At 41.0% G+C, this 14,460-nt stretch overlaps 1 protein-coding gene across 4 annotated transcripts in view; it reads left to right on the top strand.

Annotated features, from left to right (window-relative positions):
- The window catches only part of RBMS3 (RNA binding motif single stranded interacting protein 3), a gene marked incomplete at both ends in the record, with an annotated part of 445,352 nt that overhangs the window by 81,395 nt on the left and 349,497 nt on the right, over positions 1-14,460 (top strand). The window lies entirely within an intron of this gene.

The following is a 14,460-nucleotide window of genomic DNA, read 5'->3' as shown; positions in this document are numbered from 1 at the left end:
GGTGGACTTCTTTTTATGCAGAAAGCGAAGTATAACGCTAGTAACAGATGACGTATCACAAGAAGCTGCTTGTATAAGTGTCCTTTAATTCTAAACTGTTATGGAGATGAACGTATTCAGACTCCACCTTTAGGAACATACTGTATTTCCCTATTTATGTTTGTTTCCTATCATGTGATGAGGTGCGAGGGAAGGTGTTGCTTGCTAATTTTAGCCTTGCAGACTGTCACTGCAGAAATCTGGCAGTTAACGCTTCTGGAGGGTAGTGCTTTAAGGAAAACCAGGCTATACTGTGTGTCATCCTACTCGATGGCTTGGGAGGTGTGGGGGGTGTGTGTGTATTTCAAAGTCTTGCTTTCCTGGCTTCTGTTAATGTGCTAGTTAGCTTCGTGCGGAAGAATTACCAAAGATCATAAAAAGCATTAATGAGAAAAGAAAAACTCTTTCTTTGCTGAAGAAATGTATGATATGGAGACAGAAAAGTGTAACGAATGCATATGTGTAACTTCATAGCCATTGCCCTTTTTTTCAGAGCTATGTTACTAATTGCAGGAATCACTCTGCATATTGACCCTCACCTCTACTTGCCTGTTTCACCATCAGAGCCTGAACAACTCTTGTCCTTCCAGATGCTCTGAGGCATCTTTATGCAGCTGTTGATGTTTGGACGGGGAAGGAGGAGAAACAGGGAAGGAGGAGAAACGGGGGAGGATGCCAGGAGGCCACTTGTGGCTCAGAAACCCTCAGTATACAGCCCGCAATGGAACTTTTTAAATTGTGGTCATCCTTGCCAGACCAGTGGGTTGTCAAAGGTCTGCTGGCTATAGAGGCTCATCCAGATGTGTTGAGAGCGGAGCGAGGTCTTGCGTGTGGGGAGCCAGAGATGGGGCAGGGAGAGCCGGGCTCTGTATGGCAACAGAAAGCTATGGCAGGGTCCATCCCAGGGGTGGCATGCTTCTGCATGTATTTCCTCCTTTGCAGCAGAGTTGCATCTGTTGAGGGTTGTAGGATGAGGGAATTGTGATGATAAATGGACCTCAGCGAAATATATAACAACGTGATAGCAGGTTATTTCCTTCATGGAAGGACTTTTTACCCTGCAAGAACTGCATTAGCCCACATTCAAGGAAAGAAATCTAGTGGCAAGCCATTGCAAACAAAATATTAGGCATATGAGGGATAACACAGGTATTTAACACCAGTAGAGTTAAAAGACTATCTGTGTATTTTTAGACTAGGATTCCCTTTTTCTTCCTTTTCTTTTAGGAGGAATCCCTAAGAATAAATATTTTTGAATATAGACATTTGTTTTTCAAAGTGTGCTAAAAACATTTAGCACTTCTAATAATCTGACTCTGTATTTTGGCACATGCATCACCACGTCAACGATGTTTCTATTTACTTGCAAAAAGATGTGATAGCAATCCCCCTGACTGGGTGGCTGCCACCTCCTCATGGATTTTTGGGACTATCCATGTAAGACATGGGATACAGTATGATAGAGTTTCACATAAAATGTTCTGAATGGTAGGAAGAAGGTGGAAAAGGAACCACTGCAAAATTTTCATTGTAAAACAAGAATGGGGGGAAGCAGCACCAATTAAATTTTTTTGGTGGCAGATTTAAAAGGATTTTTAAATTTTTTCGTTAATATCAAATTGAATTCTAAAACTGATTCTCACAAAGAGTTTTTTAAAGGACTCAAGTCTAAATGGGTCAGATCATAGAAGAGGCTGGACCTTCAGTATGCGTTAGGTTGATGGTCCACGTGCAGCCTCTGGTTGGGAAGTCCCAAAGTGAAAGGTGTACTGGGAATAATTACTATCTGCTTGCATCTCTTATGCCATTTCCTAAAACACCTGTTATTAGCAACTCCCAAATGTAAAGCTCTCTGTGAGGGGGGCTATTTGTTTTCCCCAAATGTGGCATTTCTTATGTAAAGTAACTGTCAGCTTCTGTTATCAGGCTGTTAATTATGTTAAAAGAAGTTAGGGTTATACAGTCAAGGAGTCAGAAGTTAGGAAATGTTGGGCTTCGTGAGTCTGTGCAGTCTAAATCTGGATCCTGTGCGAGTAGTCATTACCACGTGATCATTTAAATACTTGTTTAGATATGTTCTGCTTTCCACAAGACCCCAGCCTTTGCGGAGGTATTTAGTGATAGTTTAGTTCCTTGTGTTGTAAGTAGGATTCAGTCCTGCAGCTGTCCTCAGACACACCTTGGAGTCCTGCAGTGTATCTACTGATGTCTTTTAGTATATCGTTGCAGTTTTAAGATCACTGAAGAAGTTGGTTTTCAAGTTTTTTGGGCTAAATTGCCAAAAATTGAGGCTTGAGTTGTAATTACCACTTTAGATCTATTGTATGCGATATTTTATGTCTGAGATTGTGCCTAGATACTCTGAGTATACTGCCCATTGAAAGCTATTCCTTGATATGATGGGGGAGGTGTGAGGTTGCCTTCTCTATTTCAAGAAGCAGGAAAAAAAAAAAAAAGGTAAAAATCTATTTGTTATAACTAGGGTTGCATTTAATTCAAAATCTTACCAAAATTGAACTTTGATTATCTGATGGCAGCTGGCAGTGGCAGTAATTGTGTAACTTTTAGTCTCGGAGATCTTCAAAGACCTGCCCGTTTATTTCACTCCAAATGACTGAGAACCAGACTGCCTTTAAAATGGTACTGTGTTTTCTTAGACAGTGTTTCCTTAGACTACACTGTAGATCTTCAAAGAAGCTGAGGAACAGGATTTTCAGCATTTCTAATTCCTTTAAGCCAAGGATATTGCATTAATGTAAATACTACTGCTGCTGAAATTTATGTGGAACATTGTTGTTTAATAATGACTTTAGCAAATGAACTAAACTTGAGGTCAAAGCATAGCAAAGGAATAAAGTTCAGATGTCTCAGTTTTAGTAAATCCTTTGTGTGCAGTTGAATTAGATTATAGGATGTATCTGCACCTGCAGAAATCACTTAGTAGACATTTGTTCTGTAAGTAAACTTGGAGGGTTTTTAACATACATAATGCATGAGGTGAAAGAGTTTTGTGTTAAGCAGTTCTTTCTTACAGCATTGGACATACTGAGGATAATATTCTGAGGCAGCCCTTTCCTCCAGTCAGTGAGCTGCTCCCCCCAGCTTGGTGCTACCTGCAGTCTCAGGGAGGGTGTACTCCCTCCCGTTGTCCGGCTTGTTGGTCGTGGTACCACATGGCTGGCTGCAGTATCAATCTTCTGGTTGTGCCTTGCTGCTGGTTAGGCTTCGAACCATTGACAGCTCCCCTTCGAGCCCAACCTTTCAGCCAGTTTTGTATCCTCCTTGTCATCACTCCAGCTCATGCCTTCCTCGGTTGGACTGCAAGGATGCTGTGGAGCACCATGTTGCAAGCCTTGCTGAAGTCAAGGTAAACAACATCCACTCCTCTCCCCTGGCCTTTAGAGCCAGCTGTTTCAACACAGAAGGCAAGCAAGTTGGCCAAGTGTTATTTGCCCTTGCCCATCCACGCTGGCTGTTTTTAGTCACCTTCTTGTCCCTCAGGAGCTTAGACTCAGCTCCCAGGAGGCCTTGCTCTTTAGTTTTTGCCAGGCTGTGGCCAGCCTGAACTTCTCCAGATCCCCTCTCTTTTGAAGACAGGTGTAACATTTGCCTCTTTTCCAGTCATCAGGAACATCCCGATGCCTCAAGTTGCCACACTATTCAGCAGTGGACAAATGTTCTCCTTAGTCTTCCTTTTGCTTCCAACATGGCCATAGACAACGTTATTCCCCTGGTATTCCTAACCAATTTCTGCTCTGGCTAGTAACATGGTATGTTACTGTTACGATCTGATTACTGTTCTGTTAGAAGCGATTGTAGTTGTCACTCTGCTCTGTTGTGGTTTATGATGTAAATTATTTTTAATTTTAGATTCAAATGTCCTTTTTTTGCTCAACATTTCATGCACATGAATCTAAGATAGTAGTATTAAGAGCTATTAAAACTTTCAGAATATTTCTGTGTATCTAATTTGAAATATAAAGCTTATTGTTACATGCTAATGTTCTTCAAGCTTCTGTTCTTAAGCTTGGTACAACATTTATTAAGGAAATGTATTAAGGAGACTTTCTTTCTTATTTTAGATATCCTGATTTAACATTTGAAATTACTTCAAATACATATTCTTTCCAGAGAAAAAAATGCAGACTTAAAAAATAAGTCAGCTTGAATGAAGATTATTAACAGGTCAGAAAGCTAGCAGAAAAGATTGCTGTGCAGAACGAATTTTAAGCTCTTGTTTATCAAGAAATATATAATTTGGATGAAAAAACATAGTAAATACAGATGAATGTGTTAGAATCTCTCTTTTTTTAAATCTTTCTTGTTTACTTCAGGAATTTTAACATATGTATCCTGTTCCACTGAATTCCTATTGCTTGCAACAGGAGTACCTCATTATCCCAATTTGTGTCCCCTTGCATTTTACACAGATGCATAACAAAGCAGCTGAGTCCCCACATTGCAAGGTTCTTCACCTCTGAGCAGCAAGTTCAGGTTCTTTGTATGGTTATGCACAGTATGGAAAAAGTGTGTGGTACAAAGCCCAAAAATGGTTTGGTTGAAAAGTCTTCATCTGAATCTGTGTATGTTAGCAAGATGCTTGGCTCATCATCCCACAACGTTTAGCAGAAAATAATGAGGATTTTAGGGAACTGAGAAAAGGAAGCTGTCACAATGAAATTAAATGTCTGCACTGGTTATGAGCCATTCTAAGTATATCAGGAAAAAAAGGGTAGGTTACTTTTACCAAACTGCAATTTAGTTTTGTATGGGTATTTTAATTGAGTCAGCATTTCTGAGCACATGAGTCAAATGACATTTGAAACTTTGGACAAGCACAGAATCACAATCTGTTGTTGGAGAAATGGGAAGAGACTGAGAACTTATACCGTAGTAAATTTAGACTTTTTTTTTTCCCCCTGCTCTGAGAAGTGCTAAAAACCAGAGGTGTTGGAAACATTGAAGAAAGAAGCAGGAATTAAAAGGGAAAGGACTTGCTGAATAATACTGGATTATGGTGTAGAAATGATAGGTCTTTTGTATATCTAACCAGTAGGGCAGGGTTAAGCATATTCAGATTCACTGATTTTGAAGCAAAGCAGACTTCCTGAAGTTTTTTTTTAGATTTTGAAAAAAGCTCGTGATGTCATTTACATTCTAACGGAAACAGATGTCAAAATCTCACTGTGAAGATATGGTTGTCATCTTCCACTGACTTTAAGTATTATAAAATTTAGGAGGAGACTTTCATCATTCAGTAGTCCTGTGGGCATTCCCAGGACCTCCAGTCATGACAGCAAAGTGTGTGGTAGGTAGTAACTGCTATGACATCTAGTTACACAGGTGGTGACATACCCCTGAGGGTGGGCTGGTCACTTTGGACCTTTGCTTCAATCTGCATTTGCTGTGAACATAGGATGTATCTTGAGGATTTAGTGCTCGGGCCTCGGCTCAGTCTAAGGTACGTATGATTTCCTAAGGAGAGGAGTATGAATGGAAACAAAATAGGAAACTATTTTATTTCGTACATTCGAAAAGATAGCAGCGTTGGGGTTTTTACGCATTCAAAGCATGCTGGAGTAAATTCGTCCTCAAAACCAATATCATTTATAGAAAGTTGAATTTTAAGGAAAAAGGTAGAAATAACTGTAAATAAATTGAGTGTAATTCTGAAAATTCCAAAAATAAGATAAAGAGGTTCTCTATTTTTGCATTAATTATTTAGTTTATTTAGTAAACTTTGCCTCAAGTGGATTTGATTGATGTCTGGAAGAAAATTTAAACAGAAATTATAGTAGATGCTTGTTAAAGAAAATTAAATAGCATTTCCCACGCTACCTCGCATGTCTGACACATGAAATCTAGAGAAAATGGAGATTTTATAAGACATCAGAGTCTACAGGAACGAAGTGGAGAGTCTTTATCTGTATTCAGCTTCCTTAGCATACGAATTTAAGCACTTAGTGATACTAGCTGAAAAGGGAAGTGCTTAAATCCCAAAATGTGTCATGGTAAATCTTGCTCACCTTCCTAGGCACCTAATGTTTTGTGTGCTCCTAGGATCTTGGTAGTGGGTGCTCAAAGCTGCCTTTGTCCTGATGAAGGTCTGCAACTCATCTCATTACCAATTTCCTTTAAGGCTTGCAGACCCATTCCTTCACTTCAGTCTTTACGTGGACCCACACAGTTTCCTAGTCATATGTAATGATGACTTCATTGTAAAACTCACTCTTTCACACAGGCAACTCATTTTAAGGATGTAGAGAAGTAACTAGAATGGGACAGAGAGGTTCCTAACGTGGGGTTTCAGACCCAGCTGCCTCCTGCAGCGCATTGCCTGCAGTGAGCCCCACGTGTGGCCACCCCGGCTTCCCTGCTTCCCTCAGCCTTTGGTGGTGCAGGATTCAGGGCTGTCACAAGCGTGAAGGTGCCCAGCACAGCCTTGGCCAGCCACCCCCAGAGGCTGACACCTAAATCCTAACCACTACTGTCAGATCCTTGTCCCAGCTGTATCAGCTTACTGTCAGAGGGCTTTTTACCTGTCCTTTAAATGACGTTACAGGCACCAGTCTTGTGAGATTGGTTCCTTCCTAGGCAAGGAATTAGGTATCAACTGTAATGAATTGCATGGGCATTTTTTTTTTTTAAGAAGTTGTTTGCTATCATGAACTTGTTAGAAGAGTTTGCACTGGAAGCAAAAAATGTACTGAGGTTTGTGATGGCTCATGTTTTCTGTGGGCATCCTCTGGCCTGGGAGCAGTGCGTTGCTGTAGCCCAAGGGGCCCCGAAGAAAACATGAATTCTGGCTATTGTGGAATGCCCCAAATTCTGTCCTGATGGTGTCACGCTGTTATCTTTGGGACAAATCTTTAGCAAACTCTGTTCTGTGGATTCCTTTAGCCGCAGGAGGGGAGGCACAGCTCATCTTTATATAGTACTGAGTGGAGGGGGCAGAGGTTCCCCGTACACATCTACAAAAGATTGTTGTGGTAACATGGGGAGCTGATGGGGGCCATTCCTGGGGAGCTCTGCCACCCCTGTTTCCTTCATCCCACCAATGCTCATGTCAACAGTGGCAGATTTCCCACTTCGTTCTTCTGTAAGAAAGACAAACTGAGGAAGCTTGGCTTGGATTTTGAAAAACCTTTTTGGTTGGGCTTTCATTCTGCAGAACGAAAACACATCTGCTTCTGATCTCTGCTCATGAAATTCTCAAGTGGAGAGGAAAGAGATGATATCAATGTTTTGGTTTTGTTCTGTGCTTTAAGTTTGGTTTTATGTGATGGGCTTTTATTATACTCAGGTTCTCGCACCAGTGTTCATACTGTGGTACGTGTGGACTGTATGCAGAAAAGCAATGCAATGAAGCGCATGCCTCCTACATCTCATTTCCAAGATGCTTTTATTCTGCCACATGTAAACAAATACCCAGAGAGTAAATCTAGTTTCTCAGAACCAAAAATGTGTTTGTTTTTGCAAACATTTGGAAAGTTAAGTATCAGCCTTTCAATCTGCATTTTTATTCTTAACCTTCAAATGGACCGACAACTCATCATTGTAGCCCAAAAATTGGCTACATGGAAATGTAAACACAAATCATAATTTCTGCTTAAGTTTGTTATTCCCCCCCTGTTTTTTTACCACAAAGTTGTTGTATCACAGGCAGTAATTGCTGTTGTATTTTGATCTGTGCTCTAAAATATTCTTATTAGGGGAATTGCAATGTTTTATTATCCAGATTGCCCAGATTTAGTATTTTTAAGATCTAGATTCTGTTCACATTTAGTCTCAGTACATCAATAAAATATGAATAGATGGGATAATGAAGCAATAACACTAATTTATGTCAAAGAACATAGGTTATTGTTTACGAGTTTGCCAAAGTGCCAAAGTACTTTATCTATAGAAAGAATTCTTCTTTTCCCTTGCTGAGAAATAAATAATGCCACAGGAATGGTCTGTCACGGGAGCCGCCTGCCATGAAATAAACGGGTGGAGACAAGGCTGTGAAAGTTATTTTCCGCTCTGGAAAATATTTGTTTGGTGACACAGCACTTACTCTCAGTCTTTGGCTTTTTAGTGCTAAGGACTAAATTGTACCCTCCTGTCTGGATGTGAGAAGCCCTAAATTCAGGGAAGCTACCATAGTTTAGTCCAGAGCAACAGGCAGTCCACGGATAAACAGAAAATTGCTTATGAGGGATGAGTAGTTTTATCTTTGGTGTAGCAACATGTAGGGAGGAGAGGGCGAAGAGCTGAAGCTGGCAGCTCAGCATCTTACGTCTATTTTAGTGACCAAAACCCAGGGGGACAGCAATGGCCAGGGCATTCTCAGTCTGCAAATGATGCTCTTCATCTCTGTGCTGTTCCCTTGTCTTGGACTGGTTTTTGCTGGGGCCTGCTCATCCTCAGGCGAGATGACCATCAGTCTGTTCTATGATATGTGCTCTAATCCACTTCGTTATTTAAACTTCATCATACTTCAAAATAAGCCACTTTCCATGTGACCAATTTGCTTTTGAAGTTTCCCATTAGTAATGGTGGGAAATGGAGTGATGTACGTATTGACATGTTTGAGTCACTCTTAGGGAAAGTATAAGGTACTGTGATCAGTGAGAAAATTTTCAGGCTTCTGGTGTACGTCACCCTGGCCAATGACTGCTAAACTCTCAGTGCTCTTAAAGATAGCCAAGAAGACTGAATTGCTGTTGTTTTTTGTTTGTTTGCTTGGTTGATTTTAATGCAGAAAACTGTATAAAATGAGACATACTTTGCAGGTACTGTCCAATAAAGGACTTCTTCCTCTTCCCGTGGATGCTTTGCTTCCTACGTATTGTCTACCTGTAGGTGCTTATATAATGCTAAAAGCTAGGTAGTCGTGATTTGGAAGAGAAGTATTTTAGAACAGAGAAAATTGAGCCAAATTGTTCCTGAGCTTATGCTTTATGGAGCTTTTGTGCTTTGTGCCTGGTTCAAGGGAATTGTAAACCACAGGAGTATTTAGCCTACTAATTTCACCAGCTTTGTGTGTGAAACACAGATCTCAAAGTATCTTATCAACCCATCAAATGCCAATTTTAATCTGACTGTTGAATGACTATTGTGCCTATTGGAGGACTAGGGTGTTTTTTTTCTTTTTTCCCCATCATTGTCATTTTTCACAAGTGATCTTTTTTGTGCGTGAAAAGAAAGGGTAAGGAAAACACAATGACACCTTTTTCCTATGGACTAGAGATATTGTTTGGAATAGAATGAAACAAAAAAAAAGTTCAGTGTATACAAGAAGCATGAGCAAGAGAGCACTGTGATTGAATAATTCTAAGTTTTAAAAATAAAAAATACTTTTAATGAGAAAGCTAATTGGATTTGCATTCTGTTTAAGCTTTAAATTTATTTTGTTCATTCAGTTTAGGTACAGGGTAGCAAAACCAAGTTAAATTTTAATAATATTTTCCCCACCTTTAAGTAATATTGCGATCCTCAACAGCGTCTTTTATCCAGGAATCACAGAGCATTATATAAGCCTTGAAAAGGTGAGGATGAATCATTACAGGTTGGTAAACTGAGACATAAGGAATCTAAATCACTTCCTTGGGGTAGCACAGTGATACAGTGGCAGTACAGAGAGCGTAACCCAGCAGCTCTGACTCACCAGTCATCTTTTATCCAGCAAATCACTTTTAAAGGCCTTGGAAGGGATTCAGAGAAATCAAAATCCTCTTGAGGTGTGTTCTGGTTTTCCTGATTGAAAGGACTGTGATGGAGCAGACTTTGAACCTCACTGTCTGTCTTCATCTTTTGAGTTTACTTACATTTTCTCATGCCATTCCTTTACAAATGGAAAACGTCAAGCGGTGGGTTGTTGCTTCCACAGAAACAGTCCAGGAAGCTTTGTCACTGTGCAGAGAGGTTAGAAAATATGTCCACTATTACATCTGTTTGTTTTCTGTTAGATGTCTAGGGAAAGGTCTGCCTATGTAGGGGAATGTCCAAGAAGAGCGCTGTCTTCCAGGTCTTTGTTGGCCAGGTGGGAGCTAGACAACAGTCATGGCTGGATTCTGCAAGACCAGCAAATGCCCTACAAACTCAGGAAGAAAATTATGACTCGAGCTCCCCTGACTGCAGCCTTTCTAAAACACACAAGGTTTCTGTGTTACCAGTTCAATGTCCATCTTTTATTCACTTTTCTGTTCCACCTGGCTATGGTTGAGAAATACAGTTTACCTCACTAAGGAAGCTAACCAAAGGCAGAAGAATTGCTGTGGCTTTTATCTAATTCTTTTTATCATATTTGCCCTATGTCTCTGTTTTCTTTTCAACTGTGATGATTGTCTTTTGCTTAATATGAGATTTGCCGTTCAATCAGCTCCAAAATCCCATCGACAGGCCGATAAGTTGGTGGCATCCTCTCATCATTACTATAATTGGCCAGTAAGAACCCTCCAGCTCTCAAAAATTACTCTGATGTACAGTAGGGTGTAAAGAGAACAGTGTTTTCCTAGTGTGAGCTGTAAACTGATATTTGCACAATTTATTTGTATTTACTTTGCCTTATTTTATCCTCTCAATCAGGAGCTAAGGGAATTGTGTAGCAATTGGGCTCTAAGTGAGATGAATCTAGCAGCTGGAAAACACTCCATTCAGAGCAAAATGGATAGTGTATGTTCACAGCTGCTTAAATAACACATGTTTTAATGCAGAGCTGTGTCTCATACTCATTTTTTTATATAAAATATGTGCTACAATAGGAGAAGTCAACGTATCAGTGTTAATGAGGAATCTTTCCAAGACCTTACTTTCAAGTGAACAAAAGAGTACAAATTTGGGATAGCCAAAGGTGAGTACAAACAAATTGGCTAGTCCATTAGCATAGCTGTCCAGCTGCATCCTAGGCTCTGAGGCCACTCCAAAACCACAAGCCCGACCGCCTCAGAAGCCTGCCAAGGAGCCAGCTGCTGCTAATAAAGCAGACTCTACAACTTGGCATCTGGGGCCTGTGATTCCCATCCAAAAGGAATTGTATGTGAAAAATATTTGAAATTTGTCTTTTTAAGTAGTGTTTTGCTTTGGAAGAAAAATGCTTTACACTAAACTTGCAACAAGTGAAAAACTACATAAGAGTACTGTGGTTGCCATGGGAAGAGAAATACTGTTCTTGTGTAAGGAGGGTGGATGTTGGAAGGAGGAGTATTGTTCATTTAGTAACCAAGAGGCTTCTGGGTCAGCATTTCTGGGTTATTGAGTAAGAAAGACCAAGGTATCTCATTATTCATGCTTAGCTGTGTGCACTTGCATGGGACACTGTTTCAGAGAGCTCAACAGTAGGGTTTAAGCAAAGGGGTGTGTTCCTGAGACTGGATAAGAATTAAGCACATTAATTTCTCAATTTTAAATAAGGAGAAAAGAGAAATTTCATTCATTTTTCAAAGATGAAAACAAATCCTATTAGCCAGCCATGCTAAATTAATAAGCTGCTTGGAATGATCTACAAACCAGTTCATTCCCCCCACGCTCCCCGTTGAATAATGAAGCATGAGAATTGAAAAATGAGTTGGTTGCATTGGTTATTTGAAAAATTAATGGCAAAGCCAGCTCTGAATTCCAGCCCCCTTTTGAAGTAAAAAATGTAGATTTTGCCTAATACTTTTTCCTAGCGCTGCAGGTCCTGTGCTCGGCTGTGTTGGCAAAATGTCTTTCCCAGATTTCTACAGCTGGTGACAGGGTGTTTTGAGCCATTCTGGAAGGCGATGCTCCTTATGGCTCTTGTGGCAGAGAAGTTAAGTGCATTGCCCCCAGCCACGGAGAGGGCCGACACCAGAACAAGATCCGAATTTCCTGCCGTTGGGTGTGCATGCCGCTCCCCAGGCAGTGCTCCGCTTCAGCATCGTCCGGCATCCTGTAACAAGCGGTCCATATCTGCGATCATCATCAGGTTGCCATTCATTTCTTTCACTCCAGTTATTACATGGAGATTAACGAACCAGACCCTTTGCTCGTTTGGAGGCAAAACGCATACTTCTGCCATCAGTCATAGACTCATCGGCTCAGGAAACAAGAATTCAAAGCTTTCTTCTGACCTGAAGCTTTTAGTCTGGCAACCGGCCAGAAGATGTCATCAGCCCTAGTACAGGCAATTTTGTAATCTTTCCACGGACAGTATTCTGGGGTATTGGATATGCATGGAAATTACTGTGGGCTGCAGTGGCTGAGATTTATTAGTGAAGAGGGTTTGGAGTGTATCAGTGCTTGCTGGTCTGAGAAGATCAGCATCCTCCAAAGTGGAGTGTGGCTGCCTCTCTGCCCACCCTTAAAGCATCTCTGTGGATGCTGCTGTGAACCTAGGCATCTGTGTGTGCCTATTGTCTGAGCAGTTCTTGCTTGAGAGACCACCTACCCCATGGCCCAATTCTCTGGGTATACCAAGGTGCTTTTTTTTTTTTTTGGTAGCTGTGGCCTTAAAAATCAGTGTAAATGTAATTCATGTTCACTGCTAGGTCCCCTTTCAGCTGGCCAAGTGGGATGAAATGTCTTAAGCTTAAATTAGAATTAGGCCCCCAGTGCTTTCCTCTGTGTGAGGATAAAGACCTTATAATAGAACGAAAATTGCTCTTTGTATGTCAAAGGTATACTTCCACTTTTTTTTTTTTTCTTGCTTGTTAGGTTGGTGCGACAATAGGCTATTTACTCATTATCCTCTGCTAAGACATATAATAATAACAATTAATAATTAAAGTACATAGCATTTTATTGGCTTACAGAAAACTCTGTCCTAGCCTTACGTCATTTACATGCATTCAGCATGTATGGTAAACTTGGAGGTGTTCAGTAAAGCAGTAATAATGGTACCTTGACTTTTTTTTTTTTTAAATTTTACATTACCAATGCTCACACAGTGCTACACATAGTCACATCTACCTCTGCCATGGCCTTGGAGTGCCCAGAGATTTAAATGTGCTTTCAGCCAGGATGTTTTAAGATGCATGTGTCTGTGTATTCGTTGGAGGTTACTGTTGTCTGCAGTTTTACCCAGCTGTGCCATGGCTGTTGTGGAGCTGATTTCTAGAATGTGCCCATGGCACTGGGGCTCAGTCGAGGTGGTTCCCCATGCTGTACTCAGGGCTGCTGCTTCAACTATCCATGTCTGGGAATGATATTGAAGCTTGGGTGGGTGGGGATTACACAGTGATAAAATGTGTGTGCAGAGAAATATGATCCGTATGCATTAAGTGCTTTTGATTGTCAGCAAAAGTATCTACGCAGATACTCGGGGAAGGAAGCTCATTGCCCTTTTACTGCAGAAGAGAGCAAATGTCATTACTTGCTAGCATGGCGATTGCACTATTAAACTGGTTTTTCCTTTTAATGGGTCCTACTTGAGTCACATTACAACCAGGCTAGATTGCAGAGGAATTCTGATGTCCTGACACTTGACGGTGTGTTCCCACTCTCCTGGTTTAAATGGGAGAAACTGAGAAGAAGGAAGAAGGCAGCAGGAAAGGCATCGCTGCAAGTGTGGTGCTTTATCTGTTTCATCAAACCCTCTGAGCTTCACCTATCACTGATGCTTCCCTTACGTTCTCCAACTTTTTTTGGTTCTTCTACGTAAAGGAACTTGTTTGCAAGAGTTTAGAGCTAGTAATTTAAAAATATCCGTCTACTGAGGCTTTGATTTAGTGTGCACGTAATTATAAGCACTAAAGTATGGCCACTGAAATGAAAGGGGCAGTTGATTAGTGTGATCAGAAATACTCAGAGACTTAAATACTTTCTCTGTTCAAGGCCTAAATGCAGAACAAGTGTATTAGAAGTCACTAAAGTTTCATTGCTACTATAATGACATTGCGTATGTTTTGCTTTTGTTAGTCCATTAGCACATCATGGGTAACTTAGCATTGGCCCGACATTTACCTGCAGTTGTAACCATGCATACTGCTAGCAGAATAAGCTGATCGGCTTGCAGAAACCAGATTTTCTCCCTTCAGCAGGCGGTTACGTTCCTGGAGCTCTGACTCTGGTTCCCCCAGCTGCCCAGCCGGAGCCTCAGCCCGCAGCATCCCCCAGCTTCTCCTTTAGATCTCAGTTTTTCTGCATAGGTCACAGTGGTGACAGGACATGGCCTCCTCCTTCCAACCACTCCTCCGTTCTCCTGGCAAGCACTCTGTGCTGCAAATAAATATGCTGATGGTCAGAGAGCTGGGGGTGGTTGCAGCAGCTTAAATTCCCTGTTGTTGTCCCAGATCGGAGGTGCTTAGCTAACTTTCATAGCATGTGTGTGTCTTCTTTCATAGCCTGTATTTACCAGGGAGTTACGGGAGAGTGGTGTTTTCCCTGTGAGAATGCCTCCCTTTTTAAGTGATATTTCTCAGTTGTTGTGTGTGGTTTGTGGTTGTTCAGAAGTGGGTAAGGTTTTGAGAGCGGGAG

This window comes from Platalea leucorodia (assembly GCF_965183815.1).
Source record: "Platalea leucorodia genome assembly, chromosome: 1".
In the NCBI taxonomy this organism is placed as follows: Eukaryota; Metazoa; Chordata; class Aves; order Pelecaniformes; family Threskiornithidae; genus Platalea; species Platalea leucorodia.
This window is presented reverse-complemented; position numbering and strand designations above follow the sequence as displayed.